Source organism: Anas acuta, chromosome 9 (genome assembly GCF_963932015.1).
Source record: "Anas acuta chromosome 9, bAnaAcu1.1, whole genome shotgun sequence".
Taxonomy (NCBI): Eukaryota; Metazoa; Chordata; class Aves; order Anseriformes; family Anatidae; genus Anas; species Anas acuta.
In genome coordinates, this window is record NC_088987.1 from 8269047 (window position 1) to 8297041 (window position 27995).

Below are 27995 nucleotides of genomic sequence, written 5' to 3' on the forward strand. Positions count from 1 at the left end.
AGGTCCATTTTTCCTGGCTGTTCAGCTAGTCCTGGATTTTCTCTTGCTGAATCCAGAGTTTTACTCAATAACCTAGGTGTTTCTTTGGATTGTGACTGAACCTGAAATTCTTTGACTCCTTGGGATTAAGTCTTATACCTCAAATACTGAGAAAGCCAGCTAGTGGAGAGATTTCTTGTAAAAAAAAAAAATAAATAAAAAAATTAGGAGTATCCACAGTTTTTCCACAAATCCAAAGTTTACTTGATTCATACTTCTGTAGATTGCACCATTCAGACTTTGATTTCACCATTTTAAAGCCAGTGGTATTCGCATGAAGTTAATGGAGTTTCTACCAGTGCAAAATCTGTCCTCTACTCTTTCAACTTTTCAGAGAGATTTCATCTTTGTGCCTTTTTCCTTTTTTTTTTCTAAGAAAAAAAAAAAAAAAAAAAAACATTTAAGAGGGGAAAATAGAGATAAGAAAGCACATGAAGAAATACTATTTCTAAGTAATGTACTTTTTCCAATGACAGCTTAGTATTTTTGTTAAACGGCACCACTTTCAGCTTTCAAAAAGGTTTAGCCAACAGTGCTCACACTGCTTTCGACAAGGTAAACCTTGCCCACCCGTTATAACCTTTAGGTCATTCCAATCATGTTATTTCTCCCATAATGCCAGAAGTAATGGAGTAGGCAGGAAGTGAAAGTAGAAGTTATACAGCACTGCTCTCCTGCCTTTTGTTTGCTTGTCTATAACTACCTTAAACTACTTCCTTCTCATCATTATAACAATGGGATGAAATGGTTCTTTATAAATGGCCATGAAGTAAAGGCAGGCTGCAAAGGCTTCTGTAACCTATTATTATGACCTTTCTCTCATCAGTAATTGTTTAGCAATTTGTACCTGAAAAATCCAAGCCGTCTGTAATGTGCCACACAAGGTGTGGTGAAAGGGCTTTGGAGACAGATAGAATAATTATTAAATACCAATGTGGTACAAAGCAGTAAGTCTAAGCAGCATGAAAAGGCATCAGAAGGTTGAATAATGAATCCATCTTCAAATGTATTAGGTCCTGGCTAATCCTGGTGAAATAAATGCATGTGATTTAACACACGGAGGCTGCTGATGTTGTGTCTAGATTAACTTCATTAAGGAGAAAAACAAATGAAAAACAAATCTAGTGTAATTCTACTGTAGGTATCTGTAGGAAGAAATCAAAATCTATAAAAAATCTTAGTATGTCCCAGAAGTTGGAGAAGCATATAGGCTTGAAATACCCTCAGACCTTATTCATAAGCTACAAGGTTTGTTGTAAGTATCGATGTCAGAGCCCTCCTATTTGTTTGGTTTAAAGCTGCAAGTAGCCTCACCTTTCCCAAACTACTTCAGCTGATCTCTGGGGACAAAAGCTTTATAGGTATTTTTTCACTGTTTTTTGAGCATGGCAACTAATAGAGTTGTCCTCTTGTGACTCACAATGACTCAGAGCCAGACACAGTAGGCATGGGTAAGTGTAACGCAAGATGAAAGTAAGTGTCTGTGGGATGTGAACGCTGCTGTGTCCCCAGTAGCGTAGTGGTTTCAGTAAGGTCTCTGTTTATGTTTTGGAATTGAAAAGTAAAACTTCTGAAGTGTCCAATGTTTGCCTTGAGCTGGGATCTTTTGAGGAATTTGGTCCAACTGTTCCTTGTCCTAAGTCTGGCCACCCACTATTTTGTGTGGTTTGTCTTTTGCTGGCCCTTTTCCCGTACCCGTTAGTGTTTGCCCAGCGAGTGCCAAAGCTTTCATTCTTCCTTCTCTGAATGGCTCCAAATTTGCATCTCATGCAAACAGCCCAGCTGCTAGAGTCACACTCGCAGTACGTAGCTGCCACGCTATTTATACACACTTCGTCTTGGGTAGCAACTTGCTTCTTGGCTATGAGGAGAAAATAATATTGCCTGTTTTTCTCACTTTAAAAATAAATAAATAAACACTTCCTTTTAAAATATTTTGACAGATTTTTCTGGCTTGATAGTTTTGGCAACAGTCATGATTTTCTTTATGGTTAATCTTTTTTTCATTGTGGTTTTGAACACAGTCAGTCTGGATGGTTAACAAGGGGCATCAGCGCAAAGAAGCGGCCATGAAGATGGGAAGAGCAAGTGGCTGCAACGCAGTCTTGCAGCGAACTGCCTTGTGTGCCCTCTCCTGGCTGGAAGCAGCCAGCTCAGGCCGGCACGCCATGCTCCCTGCGCCGCTGGCTGCTCTAGCAGGTCAAGTAGCGAGAGATAATATAGGGATTTATGCAGCAAACAAGACTAGGCTCTTCCTCTGTAACCTCAGCTATTGTCACTGCATGTTCCTTTGTAATGCTCCAGACTTCCTGCCCTCCAGGCACGTCTTTTCCAACCTGTTTCCTTCAGCTCTGGCCCTCTAAGTTTGGCAGCAAGCTGCTAATGGGGAGGACTGGTCCTCCTCGGCATTATTAGGCTGTTGGTAAATTGGATTCTCTCTCCATGTGGTTGCTGATATCCTGCCCTCAGAGCAGAACTGCACCGATGCAGTTGACTGAAGATCTGGGAAAGGAGGTTTTGGGATCCAGCTTGTCTCTCTCAAGTTGGGATCATTCTGGTTTGCTTAGCAGTGGACTTGTTACTTACTTCTTCAAATCGTATTCCCAGGTGCTTTGCAGGAGAACCTTATCCAAGTCCTCGTATGGCTTTTCCAGCTTGCTTCCTCTCCTTCCTTATCTGGGATGTAAAGTCTTTCAGGTCTGTTTGTTTAAATCCTGTGATCATGTGGATACACACATCAGCAAAAGGGCTTTCACTGCTTTATTTTTTGTGTTATGGTGACCGTCAGGTCCCAGGGTTGTGTGTGTGTGTGTGTGATAGGAGCACAGAACAAGAAGTTTGGTCCTTGCTTAGTGCTGTCATACCTGGTGGGGCAGGTTTGACGTTTGCTCTGCAGTTTGCTTGCCTGAATGAGTAAGACATGAGGGAGTCACCACTGGGTTTTGCTCTGTCCTAAGGATGGAGACATAGATTTGTAATTCCATATGTTTGACATTATCAGATTTCAAAGATATTGTCCAAATCTAGTCATGGGCCAGCTCCCTACTTATGCCACACAGAGCTGATGTGAAGCGTGCACTGGCGTAACTGTGCTCCTGGCCTCAAGGTGAGATACCAGAACTGCTCTTGCAGGTCACTGTGTTAAGACTCATCAGAGGCCTCAGTGCTGCAGGGATGGCTGTATTTTACTCCCTCAGTTGCTGTGATATTTGTGTAGCATTTCTGTATTTTTTTTTTTTGAAAAAGTAAGGTTATTTAGCCTATACTGCCCAATGTTGCATTACATTTAACAGGGGTGCAGTTAGATAAATGTGTGAGCAGAGCAAAGCAAATGGCAGTGTTTTTCTCTTCCCTCAATACTTTATTTATCTGTCGTTTACTCTGACTTTTCTGCTTTCAGATCTAAAAGGCATGATGATGGAGAAACATTTTCGTATCTGCCACTAAACAGAAACTGAAGCCCTAACCCTGCAAATATTTATTCCCGTACTTAACTTTAAATTTAAGGATGTTCATTAATCTTTGCAAGATTGGAGGACAATTTATTGTTTAGATTTGAGTCTACCAAACCACTGTTCAATAAGATACTGTTCTTTCCTGCACAGATGCAGTAAACGCTGTCCATTTAATATGGATGCTGTTTGGCCTCTTTTAGTTTGCTTCCCATTCATAAGAAAGCGATGGAAAAAGTCTCTTTATTAAGCTTTAAATTTGTATGGGAATTTTGGTGACCTCCTGAACATTCAGCGGAAAGCTTAGTTTTAAAGTTAGGCGTTACGAGTATCAAATTAAGCTGTCAGCACATGAAGTGATACAGGGGAAGATGTGTACAAGAACAAGCACACTCACAGGAACACATGCACGCATCTTTTTCCTCTCTGTGCCAACTGGTAAGTCTTAACAGCAGAACTAGATGTTGGGAATTACATTTTAGTAATTCTTTTCTAGTTATGTCAGATTTCTAGCATGCTATTAGAGACATATGTGTCATCCTCACCATCACCCAACATATCATTGCTGTTTCAAACTGTTACCAGAGCTGTTGACACAGAATATTGTGTCTGTCGACAGCTCCAATTAGTTGGCGTGTCTGACTACTGACAGCACAGTCTACTTTTGTTTATGAAGACGGTGTGAGCTGTATCTCACTCTCACAACCTCCAGTGGCAGACAGATGGATAGAACTATATAATCATCAACGGAAGCGGGTGATATTCTGTCTTCACAAATCATCATGTGGAGCAGAACCAACGGCCTTTTGTCTGCTTTCAGAAATGACTGCAAGATTCCTCCCATCTGTCAAGTTATGAGGATGAATATGTATAAAATACATCAGATATATATGCGGGGTTTTGTATTGTGTTTTTTTTTGTTGTTTGATTGGGGGTGAGGGGGAAGGGGGGAAAACTGCTTCTTAATTTTCACCAGATGTTAGCTATGAGACATGGAACAGTAGAGGGAGAAGCACAATCATTTTCTCTCAAATTGAACTTTTTTTAAAGGAATGGACCAACCCCTCATCATTTGCAAATGTGGAACCCCATTGATTTCCTAAGGTTGTACAATTGCAACTGAGCACAGAATCTAGTCTAATGCACTCTTTACATATATTTAATCCTCTCCATTGTGTGATTATAAAATCTTAGCAGCTGCCCAACCAGCAGTGCTCTGCTTCTCATTTAATGGCAGTTACAGATACAAACTATTTTCAAATATAATTCCAAGTTCCCGAGTGGTTCCTCAAGCACTGTGTACACTGAGCTCAGGGAGTGTTTGTTCCGAGAACAGGCCCCCCCAAAGTAGGTAAGTAGTATAAATTTAGCTAATTCATTCAAACAGCATACTGTTTAGTGTTCCTTAAAAGGCCTGGTTTTTAAGTGTGATGTTTGTTTTCTTAAGAATGGAAAACAAATTTCCTTAACGTTTCCTTTTTTCCTTAACAAATCAAAATATCATGGTTTTCAGTAGGAAAGTCTTTTGTTATAGACAGAAAATTCTTATAAATTCTTATAAAGCAAACAAATGTCCACTTGAAATAAGTGGGAAATCAGAATATGAAGCGTCTTTGTGCTGTTTCTCTGCCCAGTTTTCCTACTCTGTACTACATAATACTTTCCAGCTTTTCTCTACTATAACGTGCTGTAACATTTAAGTGCTGATCTTGCCTGTTAAAATTAATTAGGGTTTATTATTGAATGAAGTGGAAGCAGGATTTGAGTTTTATCCAGAAATTAAGGAATATTGATTTGCTTATTTGCTATATATAAAAAAATAATAATAATAATAATATATTGCAAATATTTGTCAATTTCCTATCCTTATGGGACACAAATTCTAATCTTGCATTAATGTCCTAACCTTCCTTGCAAAATCAGCAGGATTTAGTGTATAAAACATAAGCGTGTGAAACTAGTAAGCTAATGAGTAAAATTTAGTGGGATGGATGTAACTGTTTATTAGACTGCATGGATCTTCAGAGTAACCTCTGCTGGGGTTTTGAGCAAAATGTAAAAGTTTCATCCTGACTGTTTTCTCATCCCTATTAATTCCAAGGGGATTTTCTTGATTAGTGAAAGGAACCAAAAACTGGCAAAGAATGTTATTGCTCTGGATACGAGCCAGTTCCCAGTGTGTTCGATGCAGTAATTATAAGAGGTAAATCAGTAATGTAAAAGCACTGTATTTTATATAGAATTTAACAATTTTCCAGTAGAGGTTATTTTTTGATTTTTTTTTTTTTTTGAAATTCTTATGGAATTGGGTTGTTTGGGGTAAAATGCTTTTAACATGAAACTTCTTAAGCAATTTAAATTTAAAGTTTGCGTGACTTAGTAGTAACATTCTAGTGTTTTTCACTTGTAAATGAGCAATGATATCACGAGATTCTGCTGCACACTGAAAGTCAGCTGAAAGCTTGAATGTTCCTGAGCAGGCCACATAATACATGTATTAAAAGAAATTTTAACATTTATGAAACCAAAGGAAATTCATTGTGAGCTTCTGGTTAATTTAAGATTAAAAGAGCAGCGAAGTTTAGCAAATTAATTTGTGATTATTCACTCAATTGTACGAATTACTGTGACCAGCTTCTAGAGATTCCAGTGAAATACTTTATGGAAGTTAGACATTTATTGAAATGAAACCTCCTATGTTTAGATAATAGGAAGCATGTGGGTTAGACTGAGAGAAACAGGGGCTGTTCACTGATGTTCTGAGAGAAACTGAGCAGATGTGGTTATGAGTGATTACTGTGAAGCCCAAGCTGGGAAGTACCCGGGTATGCAGAGGACTTGCACTAGCTTTTCTTCTGTCATGGGGCCTTTTTGTTTCAAGACCATACTGGGGACAGAGTTACTTGGAGCAACAATGGGCTGAAGCAGCATCAAGTGAGTAGCCACTGCTTGTTTGGACCTCATGGATGCTGAGAGCTGCTACAGAGCAGAAGTATTTTAATGGAGAGGATTTTGCACCTGCACACTCACCCCTCCTTTTCTGGCTTGCATAGCAACAATAAGGTACAGCTGACTTAAAGACCCTTCTCAGAATTCGGATGCTGGAAGGATTAATGGGTGGTGTCAGCCAGGTCCCCAAAGCAACTTTGCTCTCAAATGTGGCGTTCCCAAGAGCAACTCTAGGAGTGTTGTTCATTCTCTTGGGACACCCTCCTCATCTCCAAGCCCAAGTTCTTCCCATTTTTTTTTTTCTTGTTCTTTCATGCTGGTTTTGTAGTTGTTTGTGTGTGTATTGTAGTTGAATTTCAGTGTGTTCATAACTTTTATTTTTTTTATGGTTAGGGTTTTAGAAACAAGTGATGTCTTTGTTTACTGAAATAAGAGTAGTACTTAAGTTGTGATTATTATTTGTACCCACGATCTGAGCTGGGCTTTGATAGACAAGGACCTCATTACCACCTGGGCTGCCATTGAACAGCAAAGATATACAGTCAGATAAAGCCCTGGTTGCCAAAAAGAATAGGCAAACCAGACAGGAAAAAAAAAAAAAAAAAAGGTTTTATTCCCATTCTACACAGGGGAGTTGAGGCAAGTCCATGGTATGAAAAAAGTTTGTATCTCTTGTGTTCCTGTATGTGTCCTAACCGCAAATCATCCTTCAGGCAAATTTACCTGTCACTCGGGCTGTTAGATGAGACTTGCTCCTGTGGTAACTTCTGCAAGTTCAAACTTGTTCAGAGCACATTTTTGGAAGGACAAGTCATTGCAGATCCATACTTAAAGCACGTGGGAGCACAGGACCACCAGCTCCTGGAGTGTTTTTCATCAAGAATGCATGAGGGTTTTCCTTATTTGTTCTACTTTATTGTATTGGAAGTATTCACTATAGAAGCAAATTCTGTATCCCATGAAATGTTTAATGTTAAGAAAATGCTTTGGTTTGAATAGAGTTTAAAATCAAAATAGAATTTTACTTGAAACATGGAACTAAATCCTGGCAGCTGCAGTTGGCTTGAAAACAGTGGCAATGACCAAGGAAGAGTTATTGCTCCACTCTAATGGAAAACACCCCTTGGAGTTAAGTAAGTGAAGAGGAATATCCCTGTTTTGTAGGAGGAACCAGAGACATGTTTTCAAAATGCTGTACCCGAGGCTTTGCAGGTTAGAGGGATAAGTTCAGTTTTAACTGAGTTAAAAGTCAGTCCTGTGCTGAGACCACTGGAGTGTGTCACCGTTCATGGGTAGCACTCCATCAGCAAGCGCGTTTTTGTCTTATTTTGCCTGGTTTGCTGTGTTGCCAGGTGCTAATCCTGCGACCTACCCTAATTCTCAGAGTTCTTTTCCTATTTTTCATTGCAGGATAACAAGTATCTTGACTGTAATCTATTAATTGAATTGAATAAACTTGTTTCCCTAGCAGTGAGAGCATATTGTTTGCACACAGTGTCATCCCAGGCCCTCCAGCTATCGAAAGATTGCCAGATATGTTTATTAAACCCCCTGAGCTTGGAAAGAACACAGAAAACTGTCATCTAGAGCAATACGAAAGTGCCTATCTCAGCTGGGGATCTGGCTGTTATGAATAAAGGAAGAGTTTGTGGTAGAGTTTTGAGATGTAAAGAGAAAAGGCTTCCCTATGGTGCAAATGTGTTGGAACCCTCAGGCGAGAAAAAAAAACACTGAATTGTTGCTGGCAGTACAATGTAATTATTGAGTTAGCTACAGCTAGGTCTGAGAGCTGCTGAGGTAAAGGCCTGGTGACTCTGGCTTCTGTTCTCTCTTTTTTCCCCCCTCAGGGCAATTAAAATTTTTAATCATAACTTATTCTTTTTTTCTTACTGGTGGTTGAACCACATACATGTATATATATATCGCATTTCTGATTATTTTGTGGAATAATGGCTTTCAAGGTTCCCCTGTTTTGTCTGCTTACTTTCCCTGTTCTAAGTGAAAACCAGTGAATGAAGGGATGAAACAAACAGTAAAGCTTGACTCCAGATCTAAGCTCTCCTACTCTGCACTGGAATCACAGACCTGGCGATTCTGGTTTCTTGCACTGTGTCCTGGCTTTATTGAGTGTTTCCTTTTTGACATGAAAGAAATCAGAAGTTCACCTCCATGCAACAAAATCACAGCTGGAAAATCTAGATGAGAATTGTCTTTTTTGACTTGAAATCTCACATACCTGAAGATTAACTTCACATTAGATTAAAATATTTAAATCAGCAATTGCTAAAATATTCTGGTTGTCATCCCACTTAGAGACTGATTTCAATACAGACTGCAACACAAACTGAAATTATATTATTAAAAGAGGTGAAGATTCATTTCTGTTGGTTCGATGACTCCACTTGAAGTTATGAGTTTTCTTTGAAAGATGCTGCTCCAGGTGCTGCAAGGCTCACAAATGTTCCTTCTTCCTCTTTTCCCTTTTTCCATTTACCATTATAAAGTTCTTGTTGGCCCCTTTGGAAAAAAACACAACTTCCTATTAATTAAGCTTATACCCTTTGTTCTTCATCTGCAACGTGGCTTTATTTTAGTGGAAAAAATAGTGCTTTTACTGAATCTTACATATGTTTTCAAACATAGATCTTGTAGGTGCTGATTTTGGCAGCTTGCAGTGCACAGGGAAGGTATGGTAGAGTACATACTCAATATTTAATGGTGAGAAGACAAAATGTGTTGTGAAGTGAATGACAAGTGGTGAGGTAGAGCTCAAACGAGGGCTGATGCTTATCTCTAGTTCCCATAAATTGCCCAAAGACAATCGGGATCTTTCCACTGACTTTGGTGAGCTGTGGCTTAGGTTCCATGTGTTTATATCCAAAATACATTGTTGTCCTTGAATATTTATGCTATGCCTCAAGGCTTCAGTCCAGATCTGTGGATCCTGTTGTGCTGGATCATTATTGAAGCACGCAGCTAGCACTGCTCTTAAAGCTCTTTCAATCTAAACAGAGTAGCTGTTTCATAAAACAGTCCTCTTCTAGAAGCAGTCATTTGATTCACGTGACAGCACACAAGAGTGGCCTGCTTGTCTTTTTGGCTGCCCTGGGTCTGTGTTACAGTCCCTGCTGCTGTTGCCATTAAGCCAAAATGAGATTTTTGTTTATTTGTTTTATTTGTTGCTGTTTCTCAAGCTTAAGGAAGTACTAGGAAGTACTTCACTTTTACAGGCATGCACTCCTTTGCATTCTGTTGCAGTGTAGCCATATTTTCCTTGCTTTTTCAAGGGGAATGCTATCTGTGTGAAACTGTGGTTGTGTTCACCCTCATCTATGAGGTTTCTGTAAAATAATTTTGGCTTTACTCAAGTGTCTTCCAAGCAGATGCATTAAGATGTTCCTGTGGTTTGTTCTTTGTGTTGCATCTTTTAGTAGAGGTGAGCTTATTTCTTCAGATCACAGATTGATGATTTGAAGAGTCATGAGCTTTTAAGATTGATATTTTCACTACTAATGTCATAGATGGAAGGGCAGAAGAGAGATTTTGAAGTCTTTGGTGTGAGGGAGACAGTGGGTACTCAGCTGGGAGATCCAGGTTCTGTCTTCAGCTGGACTGCTGGAGTGACACTGAAGGCTAAACAAATGCCTTTGTGCATCCTTGGTTTTATTCCCAACTCTCCTGTGACCTGTCTGGGTAGTCTGGGGGAGGAGCAGTCACTTATTAAGTGTCAAATCTACAGTACAACATACATCTTCTCTAAGCACTTGCTCACCTGCCTCCTTTCATAGTTTACTGAAGATATATGTGATTCAGGCTTTGTCATTTAATAAGCATTGTGTTCTAAAATTGTTAGTGGTTAAAAGTAAGCAGGCAGTGATGAGTTAGATTACTAAAGATGATGTTTACACAGCATGAGCTCTGAAAACACCACAAAGTAGCTTTCACTACAAAAGACAGTCTTAGCAGACCTCTTAGCTCTCAGTGCATATCTGAGGCATTTTTTTTTTTCTTGTAGGGGAACTGGGGAGAAATTCTACAGCACCATCTGTAGTTCAAGGTTTTGCTTACAAATTCAAAGGTGTATTACAGTATAAAATAATTTTCAGTTTAAATAGGTAATATCCAGAGTCCCTTAAATGATCTTCAATATATTTATATTTAAAACTTTATATAAAAAGACATAAATATATAAAATTTGTATAATCATTACTTTGTTGAAGTCAATGGCAAAACTCCATCAGACTTAAGTTGAGCAGAATTTTTCCTGGTGTCCCTCTTTAACAAGGAATTTTGAGATTTCAGTTTGACTTTTGAGGCATACTTGAGCAGAACTCCCAGTTTCAGAACAGAACTCCTAGTTTCAGAACTCTTGAAGAAAACTTCAGGGAAAAAATGTTTTTCAATTTCAAGTTTTTTGTTTAGTATTTAAAGCAAACAAAACAAATTTAAGAAGGTTAAAAAAAAAAAAAGACTTGTTTTGAAAATAGAAAAATGGAAAGTTTTCATGCTGTAGAGATGGGAAATTCTGTAGCAACAATGAAATTGCAAGGAAATTGACCCAATTTTGAGTCATTCATTGTAATGAAAATGTAGGGCTGTCAAAATATTTATTGCCAGCTCCAGATTTCATTCCAGAAACTGTATTAGTTGTGCTTCACACAGATCTTTTTTTTCAGTTTTACTTTCAGATCTTGGGGAATGAAGAATACCACAACATGTCATTATTAATGTAACGATGACACCATTTAGTGCTTTGCTGTGGTCTTCCTGTGTCTATCCTCACCCAATTGCTCAAGTACCTACCCCATAAAGCACTCCTATATTTATTACAAAAGTAAATATTTCAGATTAACATGTTTCAGCTGTAAATATTAAAGAGAACAAAAAGTAAAATTTGGCTTAAAGCCACTGTATCAACATAGGAGAAAAATACCATCTACTAGCAACAACAAAGTCAAATGTCTATTTTCTATAAATTAACCATACCTGCAAAAGATCATATATTTAGGTTACAGTAAGCAAAAAGATTGTATGCATTTCTTTAAAATACTTAGTTGTCCTTTGAAATATCTCTGCATTAATTTTTATTATTTTATCATTAGATGATAAAATAATTATCTTGATTAAATATATAAATATATAGGTAACCCCAGAGTTTACTTGCAACAGAGGTAAGTATAAATCAAATCAGCTTGGATGACTTTGTGGTAAAGTCATTTTTTCCACAGGTCTTTTACCCAGAATGACAGTCTGTGTTCCCTATTACCCCTTTACACAATATTCAGTTGTTATGATATTGTATATATGCATTAACAAATAAAGGAATGCATCCACAACAATTATGTTCCTCTTCTGCTTGATTTAGTTGTCAGCATGCATTCATGACTCTGTAAAGTATCTCCTTCACAGCCTTGTCAGGCATACCTTTTTCTCCCCATAATGTCAACTTCGTACAGCAGGCAGGCCAGGTGAGCTTGGCTCACTTTCAGGTTTTGTCTGTCTCTTTATCTGAAATTTTTAAAGGGGGGACGTCAGAAGAGGTAATTGCCATAAATTACACACTGTCTGTTGTAAATTGTGATGAGAACATAATTGAAAATTGAGCTGAGAGGCACTTCCTGGATTCGAGCAGTAAGAGAGCCAGAGGACAGCCTTAGCAATTTGTGGTGGGTCTGCAAAGTCATTTTTTCCACCCCTCTCTCCAAAAGTGTAATTGATTCCGGTGCTGTACGATTACGCTCCTGTGTCAAGGGTTGGCCTGAGGGTCCTGGAGAGGGTTATGGAGATGATTCTGTGGGGCTCGCACAAATAATTGACTTGTTTCACGTGAGTACTGTGTGAGGGGAATATCAGCTTTTTCCGACAGGAGAAGTGGAGCTTGACTGCTTGTGCAGAGATGTCACCGTTCAGAAAGGAACATTGTTCAAGGTTCCCAGCCATTGTGTGTTTGTGTGAGCACTGGGATATTTGTGCCTCTCTCAGGCATTGCTGGGGGTGGAGATGAGTGCTACGGCTGGGGGAGGGGGGAGTTAATTTTACTCTCTTCCACCCACTTTTTCCTCCTCTTTCCCTCTCAGCTAAATAAAAATGTGAAATGCTAATGAACAAATCAACTTAAGTAGGTATTATTATTCATAGCAGAGACTCAAACCGAGAGGAGTTAAGTGACTGACATGATAGGTACAGGAATCCGTACCAGGAAAGGATTAAGAGTTGAAATTTTCCTTTGCCATTCAATCCTGCGGATGCTGACCCAGCTCAGGATCCTTTCTGTGCAGCCCAGGGTTGCACCAGCTGGCAAGAGAAGAGCTTGAGGATTTGAAAATTGTGCTAAGAGGAATTTAGTGCAGTAACCTTGGCAGAGGCATCAAAAATGCATGAAAAAACAAGATTTTGTTTGTGACTTTTCTTTACAGATCAAGATGATGAATTTTAAAGTTTGGCTCCATTTCATGGTGTATCTTCAGCTTGACATACATTTAGACTTTCAAGTCCATTTGCATTCCTTTAGATCTGTGCATATATACAGTATCACTCCAGAACAACAAATTTGTGAAAAACAAAACACCTTCCTATGAGGGAACATTACTTATCATATTGCATAAAAGACCTGTGCTAAAAATGAATTTACTATAGTCTCCCAACAGCTGGAATTACGCAAAGCTGAGAGTACTTCTTTCTTATTCACAATTCATGTGAAAATAATTGTGTATGTGTGTGCACATACACATGCGTATTTGCTTATATCCAGGGACTTTCAGCCTCCAGCTCTAAGGAGATTTAAATAAACATTTTCATTGCCATGGGGAAATAGCCTTTAAACCTCTGAATCCAATTCATGTTTTGAGTACTTCTTACCCCATTGTAATATTTATACCGCTACACCAGCCTTTTGTAGGTATAATACTTTGATGGTGTTTCCCAAGGATGACCTTTTTGCAAAAGCCTCAGTAACTTCTGGATAAAGAATAAGCAGTAGCAAAGTGGGCAGCCACCTGTGTTTGGCATCCTTGGCCCCATGCCCCTGGGAATGGTCTGTGCCTTATGGGCTCTTCTGGAATTCCCCCAAAAGCAATGAATAATGGCTTGGGAGAAGACTGAAGCAGGGAGGCAAGGCTCAGGATGTGGAGATATGACTTGGGACCTGTAAATTTCTACCTCTTTCTCCTCCTTCTCATAGAGCTAGAATTTGAGACATGATTCAGAAGCAATCAAGAACGCAAAAAAATAAATAAATTGTGTATTATGCCTTCATGAAAATCATGCAATGAGCTACTTTACATATCTACTTTGTTTACAACATTCTGTTCAATGGCAAAGTTCATTTTATGAGGAAAAGTGGCCAGCCCTGCATTGGCCCCTGTCCTCAGACTAAGAGAGGCAGCTCTGCTGGGCTAGCTGCTGGGTGGATACCTTGAATAACTGAAGGTGAAGAGTTTTTAGGTAGCTGTAGTCAGTAGTTCTCAAGCTATTTTTTGGCTGCTGCAAGGATACAAGAAGCAGTGATAGTGGGTTATGTTACAGACCTGATAGAATTGTAGTGGCTGAAAAGTGCTAGGGGGTTTGTTTGTAGTAGAGATGGGCAGCTAAGTGGATTAAAAGAGAGGAAAAAGTAGTTTTCTTGACAAATCTATTCCCTTTTTTCAGTTGAAAAATTTAGCAGTTCTGACATTCATGCCTGTCTCTAGAATTAAGGAAAAGTGCCTGGCACATTTTTGGGTGGCTTTATCTGGGCTGTTACAAAGAGGTTATGGCCTTGGCAGGGCAATGGTATGCGGAGCAGTGGAGTTCCATGCTTGTCAGACCTGGTGAACCACAATTTGTTCGTGCTGTTTATTTGATGGCTGTAGTTGGATTTTGTCTTGAATGAGAATATAGCCTTTTAGGACATGTACTGATGTATTAGCACAGGACTGAGTCCTTGAAGAATTGTTGAGGTGCCAGTGAGGCAAGTCTTTGGATCACCAAGTGAGTCTCAGGTTGTTTTATTTATTTATTTATTTTAAGCTTTGAGGTATGATTTATTTCTGTTGTGATTTTCAGGCATGGGCCATGGTACCAAGTTTTGTAGAAACAACAAAAATATGACACATCCTCAGTTCTTGATCTGAGGCTGGAAATAGGTGAATAATTATGATTCTGAAGTACTGTCAGGAAAGCAGTGCTGAGTGTATTATCCTCAGAAGACGAAACTTGTGGGGAAAGAGTTGCATTGGTGGGTGAGTGATGACCTAATTTTGAGCCAAAGCCTTAACAAAAAGAATTTTATGGCTAAGGTACTGGTCAGCATGCTTATCTTTTTAGCTAAGTGTCTCTGGGGCTGAGCACTGGTGACAAAACTGACTTTTCTATATTTTATATCACAGCAGGTTTGACTAGTTGTTTAATTTAATTTGATTGGGCTCATAGAGCTTAACAGACAAAGGAGGAGTTAAACTGCCGTACTGGAAAATGTGGAAATTACAGTCTTTTGTTTCAGTAAACCAATTGGTTTTCTGAACAGACAATCCCAGTCATCAAGTCTTGAAAGCAATACAAAGCAGATTGGATTGTGAAGAAACCTTCATGTCAACTAACCTGCAAAGAAAAAAAGTCTTTCAAGGGCAACTACCCTTGAAAATACTCAAGAGGTTTCTTTTTCTTTAAATGAGAGTCAATAAAAAGGTGTGGAGAAAGACTTAGAATGTTACTTAAGTATTTTTTTTTTTATACACGTTCATAGACTTCAGTCTTATTTGGACAAAAATCTTCTAAGAAACTGAGGTTACTGGTAGGGGATACAGAAAACGTCTTTTTATTCACAAATGAAAAGAACTTTTGAGGATGTTGGAATGCCTACTAACAATGTTTTCAACACAGAGGTTTCAAAACAAACAAAAGAGATACAAAGTGCAAAAAAAAATTAAAATAAGAAAATAAAATAATGCAGTTAAGCATGCAGTTTCCCCTCATCACTCATGAATAAAGTGATAAAACTGTTTTGCAGAGACAGGTTCAGCAACTAATATGGGAAAGTACAATGTGGAAGATGAACTATCAGGCCCAAGGTAGCTGACAGACGTGTATTACAATGCATGGTGTTGGGGGAGATGCTGACATATGGCCACTGGTGCTGGTAACTGGGGACCTGAAAACTCGAGAGAGAGGTGGGAAAAAAAGCTACCGAAATATTCCAAGCCTTAGGATGCAGTCTGTTTTAGGAAGAAGATGAAGATGTGATTGGGTGTGTGGTCAGCTTTTCAGAGGAAGAACATGGTATCTGAGAGAGACGGAAAGAAATTCTCTGCCAAACCCTCATTGGAGCGCAACAATTTGAGATTTAACAACATGCAGACCCCACAACAAACATCTCAAGAAAGCCAAGAGCAACAGAATCTTGTTTGTGCTCCAAGTATTGGTTCATGTTGTGGGAATGGTGGGGGTTTGGATGATCTAGCAAGGGAAGTTCTTACAACAGAGAAAAGTAGTGGGATGAACACCTGTGTTAGAAAGGAGGTTTCTCTTTTCAGTAGTATGGACAATTAACTTTTTGTATAAAATCCCAAGAGAAAATCTGGCTTTTCCTTCCTCAGTGTTGGAAGATGTGTGATCCAGGGAACATTTCTTCACTTCAGTATCAGATTAAATGGATAAAATTCTACACTCTGTATCTACACTTTATCACACAAAACATTATATTTTGGCATTAGGAGATTTGATTTTTCTCATAACTGGACTTAAAAACTAAGTTTTAAATCCAGTTATAAAGGCAGCTATAAGAAGAGATGGCACTTGCCTCAACAGGGTGGTTTTATTGATGGTGTAGGCTGTGTTTTGTCTTTCAGATCACGTGTAATTGAGATCAATGCGCCCAACTTTAACACACGTATCACTGGACGATATAGTATATATGTCTTCTTTGATGAAGGTTTTTCAGAGCAATTTTACATTACTTTCTTCCAAAAGCAAGAGGCTTTACTTGTCTTTTTGAGCTAGAGGTGAAACACAATTAGCTATTAACAGCCCTGAGTTAAGTGGTCCTGAGATTTGACAGGGGACAGTGGTTATGTGTTACTTGGATCTCAGTGTGTGTTGCTGTTCTCTATGATCGCTGCTTCATATTGTGTTTTCCCATAACGCTCTTTAAAAGCACTTGTTGTATTTGGTTGTGCTTGTGGCATGTGATGCTCACCTTATTGTCTCTTCTAATTCAGGGAATGAAAATTGTTCTCATTTATTCAGGGAATTTTCCTCTTTTAATGATGAGAAAAGTAGTAATGGGTTACAGGTGAAAATAAGCACACAATTAACGCAGTCAGGCTCGTGGGGTTTGGTGCTTACTACTCCTTAATCAGTTGCAATTAACACAAGATGAGTGTTTACTCTCAATTCTCTTAATACTTGTGTAATTGACCACAATAACAAATTTACATCTCTGGATGTGCTGAGTTTTTCTGCTACCCACATTGAAGCTTATAAAATGTTTCATGTGCTGTGCATATATTTCAGGTACCAAAGCCTGAAATAAAATGCAATGACTTCAAGAGAGAAATAAAATAGGCTTTTAAAAATCAATGCATTTGGTGTGTGAACATGTTGAGAGTTAAATATCTAAGGGCTGGCAGGAATAAAGCCTAAAAACTACAAATTGCGTGGAACAGAATGGTTGTTAATTGCAGATTTTTGGACTGAATTCCTGCTTTGTCATCAAATATCATATGAACTTTGGTTGGGTGAATTAGTCTTTGTTTCTGTATTTAAAAAAAAAAAAAAAAGGCAAAGAAAGAAACCTACAAGGGGAATAATGCATTATCATGCATCTGAAAAAAGATGTATACTAAATACATCAGAAAGTAGAGACCTTGTGGTGATGGGGCCACAGATGAACTGAAGATAGGTAATAAAACATAAAGAGATGGATAAGAGACAGACAAGGCATTGGGACACACAGTTTAAATGTCATAGTTTACAACATTCCTATTTGACTTAATTTATTAAAAAAAAAATAAACAGAAAAACTTGTGTTTAGTAAGTATGATTAAAAAGAGATTTTGCAGGGAAAGTTAAAAGAAAGTTAGAAGTTCATGGTTTGTTTTGTAAATGTGAGCAAGCACTCAGCATATTTGCCTTTTTTCCTCTCTGAGAAAGTGTCTCAGAAATACCACACCATTTCGTGTTGGACAATAAAAATGTAGCTAGGGAGTCCCTGCCCCAAAGGCTTTCCAGTTTCAGTTGGAGAAGCTCAAGAGGCTGATTTAATGGAACAAAATAAGGATTTACAACCCCCAGCCTTGAAAATTACCTTCCCTGAAGCTTTGGTACATTTAGTTCAGGTGGGTGTTGGTGGGTTTAAATGAAATAATAAAAGTTCAGCAGCAGAGCTCTATGCTCAAGTCTTTTAGGTTCCACCCTTGTAAACTAAGTATGACACTGCATTGAACAAATTTACTTATGTTTGTTGTCTTTGTACTATATACAGACTTTTTCTAGACCCTGGCTTATGATTTTATATCTGTAAATGCATGCACACAACTGGTGTGAATCAATGCTTTTAATTCTTGGCAAGTTCTTTAGCAAGTAATGGGTATGTGTTCAATCTTGTCACTCTCTGTGTGTGTAGCTGCCTGCATCATCTTCTGCATCCACTACAACAGCATTAAAAAAAGGTTTCAGCAAAGCAAACAGCAACAATTCAGAGTGGAAGTAACAGAGAAACGCTACCCCTAGGGATTGCCAATCATGATGTTGGTAGTTTGTGCTGCACAGGGGATGCAGAGGTCCAGAGCCAGCTCCTTTTTGTGTGGTGCTCCCAAAGTGAAAAATGACTGCTGAGGTTCAGGTGAAAGCCACAAATATTTTATCTGAAGCAGAAGCTTCAAGCTTTTCTTGATCCCCATGTGCACAAATTTGGCTTGATAATTTAAAGAGGGACTTTCTCAATTTTTCAAAGATGGCTTGTGTCCTTAAAACAGAGGCAACAGCCTGAAAGCTCAAGTTAGAGCCTGGGTTCTCAGGAAACAACTGGCTCAAAAGGATTGCAGTTGTCAATGCAGAGAAAGGGAATAGTTCCAACGTACCTGGAGGGGAAGAATGTCTCTTTAAATGGTGATAGTTAGCCTGCAGTTTCTTACCATTTTTTTTTCTCTGTGTGCACTGAAGAACACCAGCACAAATAATCCTGTTGTCATCACTAAGAGACACTGCCACTCACCTAGTTGGATATTTGGGCTGTTCATGACCACCTAACAGCATTACTCTTGGGTGAGGATTCGTAGGCACAGCTTTCCAGAACATCTGTAGAACGGGGTTGTTGTTCTGGCTCTATGTATGGTATCAGATTATTCAATTTACTTGTGTTTTTTTTTCTTTTTTTTTTAGTTATTTGTAACCAAATGCACAAGCAGATTCACAACATTCCCTAATTACCCCTCTCTTTAAGATCAACAGTGTAATGAAAACAGCAGAAGCTGTTTTACCTTCTGTACCAAAACATAAACCAAATATAGATCTATTTTTCAAATTAGTTAAATGTTCAGTTTTAATAGGCCCTTTGGTTGCTCTTCATGAAAAGCGCTTGCACCATGCAGCCTGAAGTGTGTTCTGTGGTGGTCTATAATTTGTCTAAGTATACATTAGTGGAAATAATAGCGAAGGGCTGCCAGAAGACCTTTTGTCTGTACGTGTTGCCTTGTTTCTTATAAGAAGAGTTCCCCCCATACTTGTTTTTTGAATGTACCCTTTGTATTTATAATGGAAATGCATTCTTATTTGGTTTGGTTTAAGAAATTGAATAGTATACAGTCTTTCTGGTTACATGTATTTGCTTGAGTTAGAAAGTGCTCCAGGACCTAATGCAAACTATCAGGAAAACACTGAAGTTAAGAGGGTGAATGGGAGAGATGAGGAAATTTGGGTTTCCAGGTAACTTAGGTCTTAGGTCACTTTTTTTTTTTTTTTTTCTTTTTAATTTCTGTTTAGTTATCCCTTTAAATCTTCAGTTCTGCCCCTTCTGATACATGCATGCTTTCAGCCTTGCCTGTACAGAAGCTGGCTGGAGCTATGGAACCATAGGAAAGCAGTGCCAGCTTTCAGCATGTGACCTTGGGACAATCACTGGCTGCTGGGTACTTGCCTACCCCGCAGCCATAGATCCTCTGGTCCTGCCTGCTGATTGCGAGCTGTGTCTGCCCCCAGGACTACCACATCCATGTGCTGAAGTACTTTTTCCCGTGGGGTTCTATCTCTAGCATAAAATAGCATATATTTTCAGTTTAGAACTTTTCTTTTTACTTTGGTTATAGTCTGTGGGATCATCTACCTATTCAAACTTTTCCTGGAAAACTGGATACTTAGAACGTCTTTTAAAATGAAGGTTGAAACTATTGTTTCTGATAGCTGTGACTGTAGGAGAACATCAACCTTCCAAACACTGTGATAAAATTGAATGGCTTCCCAAAACTCAACAGCTTATATCAGGGTTCAGTGTACACATAGGGTACATGGTTATCTTGCCTTGAGGAATTTTATTTGGGATTGAACTATTAGGGGAGAATATAACAAATGAGGTGAAGTGGTGCACAGTGTAACGGTGTGGGTTCCTTCTCTCCCATGCCGAGTAATTTTCATTCTTCAGCCAGCAGTGGCATTCTCTAGACTATGAAAGATTGTAAAATACAATACATGAACAGCAAAGTCAGCTCTTGAGTGCATCCAAATGGCCACATTATATGAAACTAAAGATCCATGTGAGTCAGAATATCTAATGCTGAGACCAGCTAGAAGGAACAGGACTATAGAGAGGCTCCTTCCCTGGTGCAGTGTTCCACCGTGTGTCAGTCAGCAGCACAGGGATTTCCTCAGACATGGAAGACATCCTAGAATTATGAAATAATACAAATTGTTTATGTTTCTGTAACACCTAGAAATCCTAGCTGTGAACCAGAATGCTATTGTGCTGAGTGCTGCGTAATCGAGAAACAAAGAGGCTGTTCTCATTGTTGTTTTAAATCTGTTGAGCTTGCTATAAAATATAATTTGCGTAGTCTGATAGCAGATACAGAACTAGATCGTGATTTTGCAAGCCGTGACCTGTAAATGTAACTGTCTTCAAGGGATTAACCCTGCAGCTTTCACGTTCGCTCACAGACGGCTGCACTTGGGAGAAATGATGTCCCTGGCATTGTGTGCAGAAGGGACGTGGGTTCATCCAGTGGGTCTGATCCTGCAGGAGGGCTGTGAAAACCATTGGCCATGTGTCCTCTCTGCTTTGCTAGTTCTAAATTTAAAACCAGGTGCTAGATGTGGGTATGCATTTGTAGTACATGAAGCAAAATCACATGAAAACTTTTGGGCATACTTGCAAAACCAGATAAGGAAAAAGGGGATCTCCAGCACTTTACTGTAGGAGAACTAAGCTTTACATTTCAAAATGCATTTAAATGCTTTATGAAAAGAAGTACCAATTTTAGTACCAAATTATTATTAAAAAACAAAAACAAACACAACAGCATAGTGAAACGATTATTATTATTATTATTATTTTACCATTTGGGTATTATTAAAAAGTAATAATTAAAAAATAGTTATAAATATTTCCATCTTAGAAATATTTTCTTCTATGGATGCTTCCTTTCACTTGAACACTGCTGATTGAACAGGAACTTTTTTTTCCTCCCCTCAGCAGAAAGAACTTTTCACAGACCTGTCTTATCACCTGCTTCCTGTTTTATTCTTTCATGGATGCAACTTTCCCTGCAGGAAGAAGGTAGGAAATATATTTTTTTTAAGCAGCAGGTTATTGTTGTATAATGTCATATAAGTAAACTGAAAACTTAGTTTGATTTTTGAATTAATAATCCAGAAGCTAAAATGTTGAAAAGGTTTAAAAAACAAAATAAATAAAAAAAAACTTCAAATGGGAGAGACTTATCATCAATCTTACCCTTTAAAATATTTGTGCTGCAGAAAACTTATATACTGCTAGACTCTTATTATTGCATAAGTCCAAGGGAGAGGTAGTTAAATGAAAAAATCTTCAGTATTACTCTCCTCGCAATAATTTAAGTAGATGCTTTATTGATCCTACAGTACCTACTGACTGTAGCAGCAAAAGCAGCAATACAAGTTTGCACGATACTGAAAATAATTAAAATGCATCAGTAGCTATTAAAAATCACCTGTATGATTTTCAGTGAATGAGGCCTTTTTTGAGGGATGAGGACAGGAGCATTCACACTGTGATGTGATTATTCAAACTACCGTGACCATAAAGCTATGGAGATGGCAGTGACCTTTTAACCTTGATAAAATCAATAACGGTCCTTCTTAACTTTAAGTCATCTGTTGTCTAGTTTATACATATTAGAGTAAAATATGCAGAATAAATCTACAATTAAATGTGTTTTTAATCCAAATGCAATGTATTAAAATTATCTGCTTGTACGTTTGCAATATAAGAGCAGAACATAGTATGCTGAAGATATGTAGGCCTTTGCATTGCAGTGGATTTCTTCTTTAAAATCTGAAAACATCTCCCTCTGATGGAGGTGTTTGAATTTCTTCAAATGGTTTGTAGTTCTGTGCTTCACTTCACCTCCTATTTCTTTTCTTTTATTTATGTGATGTTTTGTCACATGTACAGGCTTTGCAAATAAAATCAAAATCAGTAGAGGCAACCAAAATCAATTTTGCCTTGGAAAAGAGAGATTTTTCTTTATAATAGAAAATTACACTTTTGATCATTTAAGTCAATCATTTCTTTTTGTGTAACCTTGCAATGACTTATGTGAATGTTTAATTTCATTTTTGCATTCAGCCCATGGGAGTCCTTACAACTGCTGACATGTAGAGACTGGGACACTGACTAGCAGGAGAGAGGTTATCTGATTTAAGATTAAGGATATGTATACTCAGTTTTGGTGTCAGAGATGTTTTTGTCTGTCAAGTTGTCTGTTGTGTCTGTGTGGTACTTGTGCAGATTAGTAGTGATGAAAGTCTGCGGAATAAATAAGAAACAGCTGAGATTTAATTGTAAATATTGGGTCTTCTCAACATTTCTCCCTTGTTCAATTTTGTAATCTGAGTTCACAGCTGAACAGAATGACATAATATAGGAAATTCAGATATTTTGTTTAAAGGAAAAAAAAAAAAAAAGGAAAAACAGCAATAAGGCACTGAGGGGAGAGAAAATGTCTCTACAAATGCAACAGACATAAAAGAAAGTGAAGGAAAGTTAAAAATTACCATAGGGCAGGCAGGACACCTGCTAAAGAACCTTCTGCTGCCTCTCACAGCTGGAAAGAAAAATGAAAGAGATGCAAACAACTGTTCTGGAAGCATGAAATCAGCCTTTTGTCTTTTCGTGCCCCCTCCCCCCTTTCTGAACAGTTACAGTATGCAAAATTTAGGGGAATCTCAAAGTATGCAGAGGAAAAAAATTCAGCAGGCTCTGCATATAAAAAGCTTAGGCATGGAAGTGTGCCTCTTTGAAAACAGGAGCATGTTTGGGAGCTTCCCGGTGCATTGAAGAAAGTGGTAATTAATGCATAGTGAATGACTTCGAATGAAGGTTGAATAGGGGCATAACAATAGGAAGTTTTTTTTTTTTTAGGTTAAAGTGTTGAAAAAGGAAAGCTGTTAAAAGATGGCTACTGTGAAGCTACAACTTCAATCCTTGTCTTCTCTGACATTCCTTTATAGACTGTGGTGGGTTTTGTTTTGTATGAGTCTCCAAATACAATGAAGTTAATTTGCACCAATTTCATTTTGTGTATGCTTTGGCTTTTTTTCTTTTTTAAAGTTTTTTTTCTTTTTTTTTTTTTTTTTTTTTTTTTGGCCGGGCTTGGTTCTTTGATGGTGCTTTTCAGCAAATGGTTTGCCCAAAGTTCAGATGGTGTTAGCTCCATCCTCTTTTTCATTTACAACATCAAGGGGATTACAGAGAATAACTTTGTTGCCCAACATCAAGGCTATATCTTCAGGCTACTAGAAAGGTAGTTCTCAGAAAGTGTGTCTTCTAATATTTTAGAACCTCCACAGGCTTCAGATAAAACAAGTATTAAATACAAAAAGCTCACAAGGATCCCAAGGAAGGTTAAACTCACACAACCTCCTTCATGTTGAACACCTGAAATGTATTTTTTTGGACTGTTCGAGTGTTATCATAGTGAAGACAGCAGTGAAGTCTTATATAACTGAAGACAGAAAGAATAATAATAAAAAAAAAAAAAAAAAAAACACACACACAGCACCTTGTTTAAAGACAGTCAATTTTTAATGGAACATGAGCTAAATATAATCTACTCTTGCCATCAAAAAGGGCATTTGGAGACCGAGCAAGTGATTTTGGAAGTGGTCATAGGGGTTGATTTTTATTGGATCACAAAGCTAGTGGATCTGCAGTTTTGCTGTGCTTGATTCAAGAACAGAATTTATGAGACTTGAGGACAGAAGAATTGGGATGTTTTGGAGAAATGAAATGAGGAATCTACTATGCTCAAAATAATTTCAGATATGTTTCTCTTGTTGGTAGTGCTTAGCAGGAATTCTGGGCTGGAGTTCATTAACCTTGGCACCTCAGTCCTTTATCATGTAAATCTTAACTACTTCTAAGGAAGGTAAAAAATTAAAAACACCCTACAAAACTCCCAGAGTATATTCTGTTTTCTGTTTTTCCAAAGGGAGGTAAATAAAATGTAGTATTTGCTGTAGTCTAGCAGAATGTGTGTTCTTTCCTCATAGTACATACTGTTAGCACAGTTTTGAGAGGAAAGTGAGTCATTCTGGTGAGTGAAAAGTTATCTGATTTTGCTGCTTGCATAGAGCTGCTGTCTGTCCTGAGCAAGTCTCTTACCATCTCCTGCTAACTCCAGCAGGTGTTTTATTACCCTCTGCTCCTTAGTGTTTGCAAAAGGACCATGAATTCTCAGATTCTAGAATGGTGCTCTAAAATAGTTGTTGTCAATATTATGATGAGTGATGTTGATTTAGGTGTATGTATGTGGTTTTCCTTGGGTATACCTATAAAACAGTTCTCTGACACCCAAAATTCTTATCGCTCCTGGTAGTTTCGCTAAATTGAAAATGCCAATGTTGAGTTAATTATATATTGGCAGATAGAGGCATCTTTTGAACTGCATAAAATCCTACTTAATATCTGCATTCTAATATGCCTTTTTCAGTGCTAAGATGCGTGTGCGTGATACGAACAACTTTATTAAAAAAGAAAAACAAAGCAACCCCAACTTACATGGACATATTTTTGCAACAGATGTTTGAGATTCATCAGAGATCAAGTTGCAAAACTAAACTAGAGCCTTTTACTTGATCTGTGAAATTCTGGTTAGGCTGAGTTCCTGACTTCAAAACATTGCCTTCCCATCCCCACCCCTTTTTCTGGCTTGCTCCTTCAGGAAGCTCTTAGCAGTGTGCCAGGAGAAACATAAATGCTAATGGTCCAAAAAGTCATTACCACCAGCCCTGGAGCATTAAGACAAGGTCTACAGGGACTTGTGCAAGCTGCAGGGCAACATCTGGGACGTGACTTCCCTTTCTCAATGTATCTGCAGGTTTTTGCGGGAATCTGTTGGTCTTTCAGAGAAACCAACAGTAGTAGCATGGTGGAGAATTAAACCTGGGTTGGACTCTTCATTTCTCCTGTCTCTTTTGTAGACAAATGGGTTAAAAAAAAATGGGCAGATTTATTAGTGGAGGAGCAGGTGGAAGGAGCATGATGCTCTGCATTATGTGATGTAGCGGTGGCTGTACTTCTGCAGGTATCACCCCACTCATTGTCACAACAGCTTTGTTTCCTGGTAACCAGTTTTGGAGTTTGAACAATGATTTGGAGTAACCAGATTTGGAGTTTGAGCAATGATGTTTGGGTTTGGGTGTGTTATACATACTACATGGGCTGGATTGTATTTTTAAAGATTTTTTTAATTTTTATTTACAAATCTGAGCTGATGTCATACAAAACAAAATAACATTAAGATGAAGTTCTTTGGGTTGCTAAGTCCTACAGACAGAATGTGAAGGTTATAGGAAACGGCTACTGAGCATTTTTGAATCGGTACTCTTGTGAGTCCTGAGCAGACTTTAGTGATGTGATTGTGTTAATTTTTTCTTCCTCTCACTTAGAGTGCTCATGGGAGATATAGCAATATGAATCATGAACAGGCCATGTGAACTTGATACTTCTTAAGTTGCAAAGTAAATAATCTGGTCTAGTTTTATATTCTTGTGCATGTATGTACGTTATAGGTTAAAAAAAAAAAAAGTGTCAGAAAATGTCAGAAGATGTAATGTAAGAACTCCCTCTGCTGTAAAAACTCCCAGCATATAAAATGTGCTGTAGCACTAGCCATTGTGACCCAGAAATAAAATGTTTCCTGTGAATTAGAAGGATACAGAGTTGGATTTACTGGATGACATTTCCCCATCTGGTTTTTATTTATTGTTGCCCTTTTCCTTTCACTGTAATTAGTGCATAGAAGTAACAATAGGCATATACTGCACTCTAAGCTACAAGGATGTACCAACATTTTGAGCACTTTCCATTATTTTTTTCCCAGTGACACTTCTAAAACTCCTAGCATCTTAACTCTGCTGAAACCTATTATTTCTGTGAACTGAAGAGGCAATTTAAGGCACCTTTTCTGTTTGCAAACAATTTTCAAATATAACCTCACAATTTCTGAACTTTTCCCAAGGGCCTCATAAAATCGATAATTGTCCACTTTCCTCTAAGTGACTTGAAAAATTGAAGGTCTTACAATTCAAAATTCTGATCTGGATTTCAGGGTGCCCACCAACAACACTTCTGCTCAAAGGTGCTCAAAACCAGAATCCTTCTCCTTAAATAGATTGGAGCTGTTTGGAAATGTAATACATCATGGGCTCCAGAGAACCCAGTTTTCCTTTGGACTTTCACATAGCTTGAATTTAGAGTTATTGTTGATGGATATTTCATAAATACTAAAGGTACAGAAAGAGTCAACTTTTCGGTAGTAATTCAAGCTTGCAATTGGCATGAGAGTTTTATTTTAAAGGTGGGGCATTGACAGGATATTGCCACATCTAAACTTGCCTATAGTCCTAGGTGTTAGTCTGGTTTTAGGTAATCAACAGTTTTGTGATGGCTTGGCAGTAAATAAAATAGTTGAGATGGCAGAAAGGTGATGCAAATGCTCAGCTGGTGTCACTTCTAGCACTGGAGATAGGTAGCAGTAAGTAGTGATACTAATCAGGTTAGTCTGAAGACAAAATTAAATCTTCACAACAAAAACTTGATGATATTTATTCTTAAGAAAGGGTCCTGTAAGGAAAACCGCTAAAACTTGCGGCAAACCTTATACACAGCAAAAAGGATAAATGTGATGATATCTCCACAAAGATGTAAGAGCATGAGAAGTCTGGCTGAAAATTGAGGGTTCTTATGAAATAAAGGTACACAAGATAGCCCCAAATCCATGACTCTACACCAAGAAAAATAAATAAAAAACCTTTTCTGGCTCAGTGTTGAAGTGAAAGCAGAAATTAGAAACAAAGCAATTTATAACGAATAGAAAAAGCAACACTAACAGCAACTGATAGAGTTCAGAAGTTATGAAATGTATAAAGTTGATAAAGGCCACTAAAGTATCTGAGATAAAGCCATGTAAAATGACAGTAAGAATGTTTTCAAAAGTTTTTTTTTTCTTTAATGGATGACAGCACAGTGGCATTGCTCTGTTTCTGGACAGGGATGAGAAACATCAATTGTTTGATACTCACAGGCTTTGAATTTGTGTTCTGTGGCCAATCGAAAAAGACTCCCAAAATGGGATGTGTTTATATACTGGTGTACTGGTGGAGTTCCAGAAGTCAGGAAGAATGTAAACATTTTGCCAGTTTTCAGATAGAGCAAGTAGTGGTTAAAAAAAATAAAATAAATAACAAAAAAAAACTGTTATCCATCCTGGGCAAAATAATAGAAGGTTTGTCAAATGACTAATAGGTTCTATTGTTCTGTTTCTTTCTGAATATATAGCCAAAAATTGTTAGGTATTGCTTCTGCTGTTTCTTTATCATTGGCATTTCTCTACTATTCCCTCCTAGTTGTGAATCGTATGCTGTAGTCAGAAAGCATGACCAACTAAGTATATGTTCCAATGCAATACAGTAAAAGAATAATGTATAATTTATTAAATAAGTGGAATTTGATGAGTAGAATTTGATTTTTTGTTCTCTGCACCAAATATTGTTGGGCTGATGCTAGACTGGTGGGTATAGTTCAAGATTCTGCATCCCACAAAAATACTGAAAATTGGATAAAGAATCCACAGTTTTTAGATCTGAATAAAATGTCATGCCATGACAGCCATATCTGTATCTGTATGTCTCAATCTGTAAAGTAAAATGAGAACCAGTTAGTTTTAAATATGTATAATCAGTTTTATTTGTGGTTGGTTCTCAGAGGGTATTCCCATGTTATTATTTGAATACTGGTATGTGATCTTCTATGTTGTGTTAAAATAACATGCCTCTGGCTCTTAACAAACAGTGCTGATCCAACTGGTTCCTAGCCACAGGTCTGAA

At 38.0% G+C, this 27995-nt stretch overlaps 1 long non-coding RNA gene across 12 annotated transcripts in view; it reads left to right on the plus strand.

Annotated features, from left to right (window-relative positions):
* LOC137861164 (uncharacterized) overlaps positions 1-27995 on the plus strand; it is a 324908-nt gene that overhangs the window by 91416 nt on the left and 205497 nt on the right. For 11 of the 12 annotated variants that reach the window (XR_011099430.1, XR_011099429.1, XR_011099428.1 and 8 more), the window contains one exon: positions 21100-21183. This is a non-coding gene — a long non-coding RNA (uncharacterized lncRNA). The remainder of the gene's footprint in view (positions 1-21099; positions 21184-27995) is intronic. The other variant, XR_011099437.1, reaches the window with a different exon arrangement.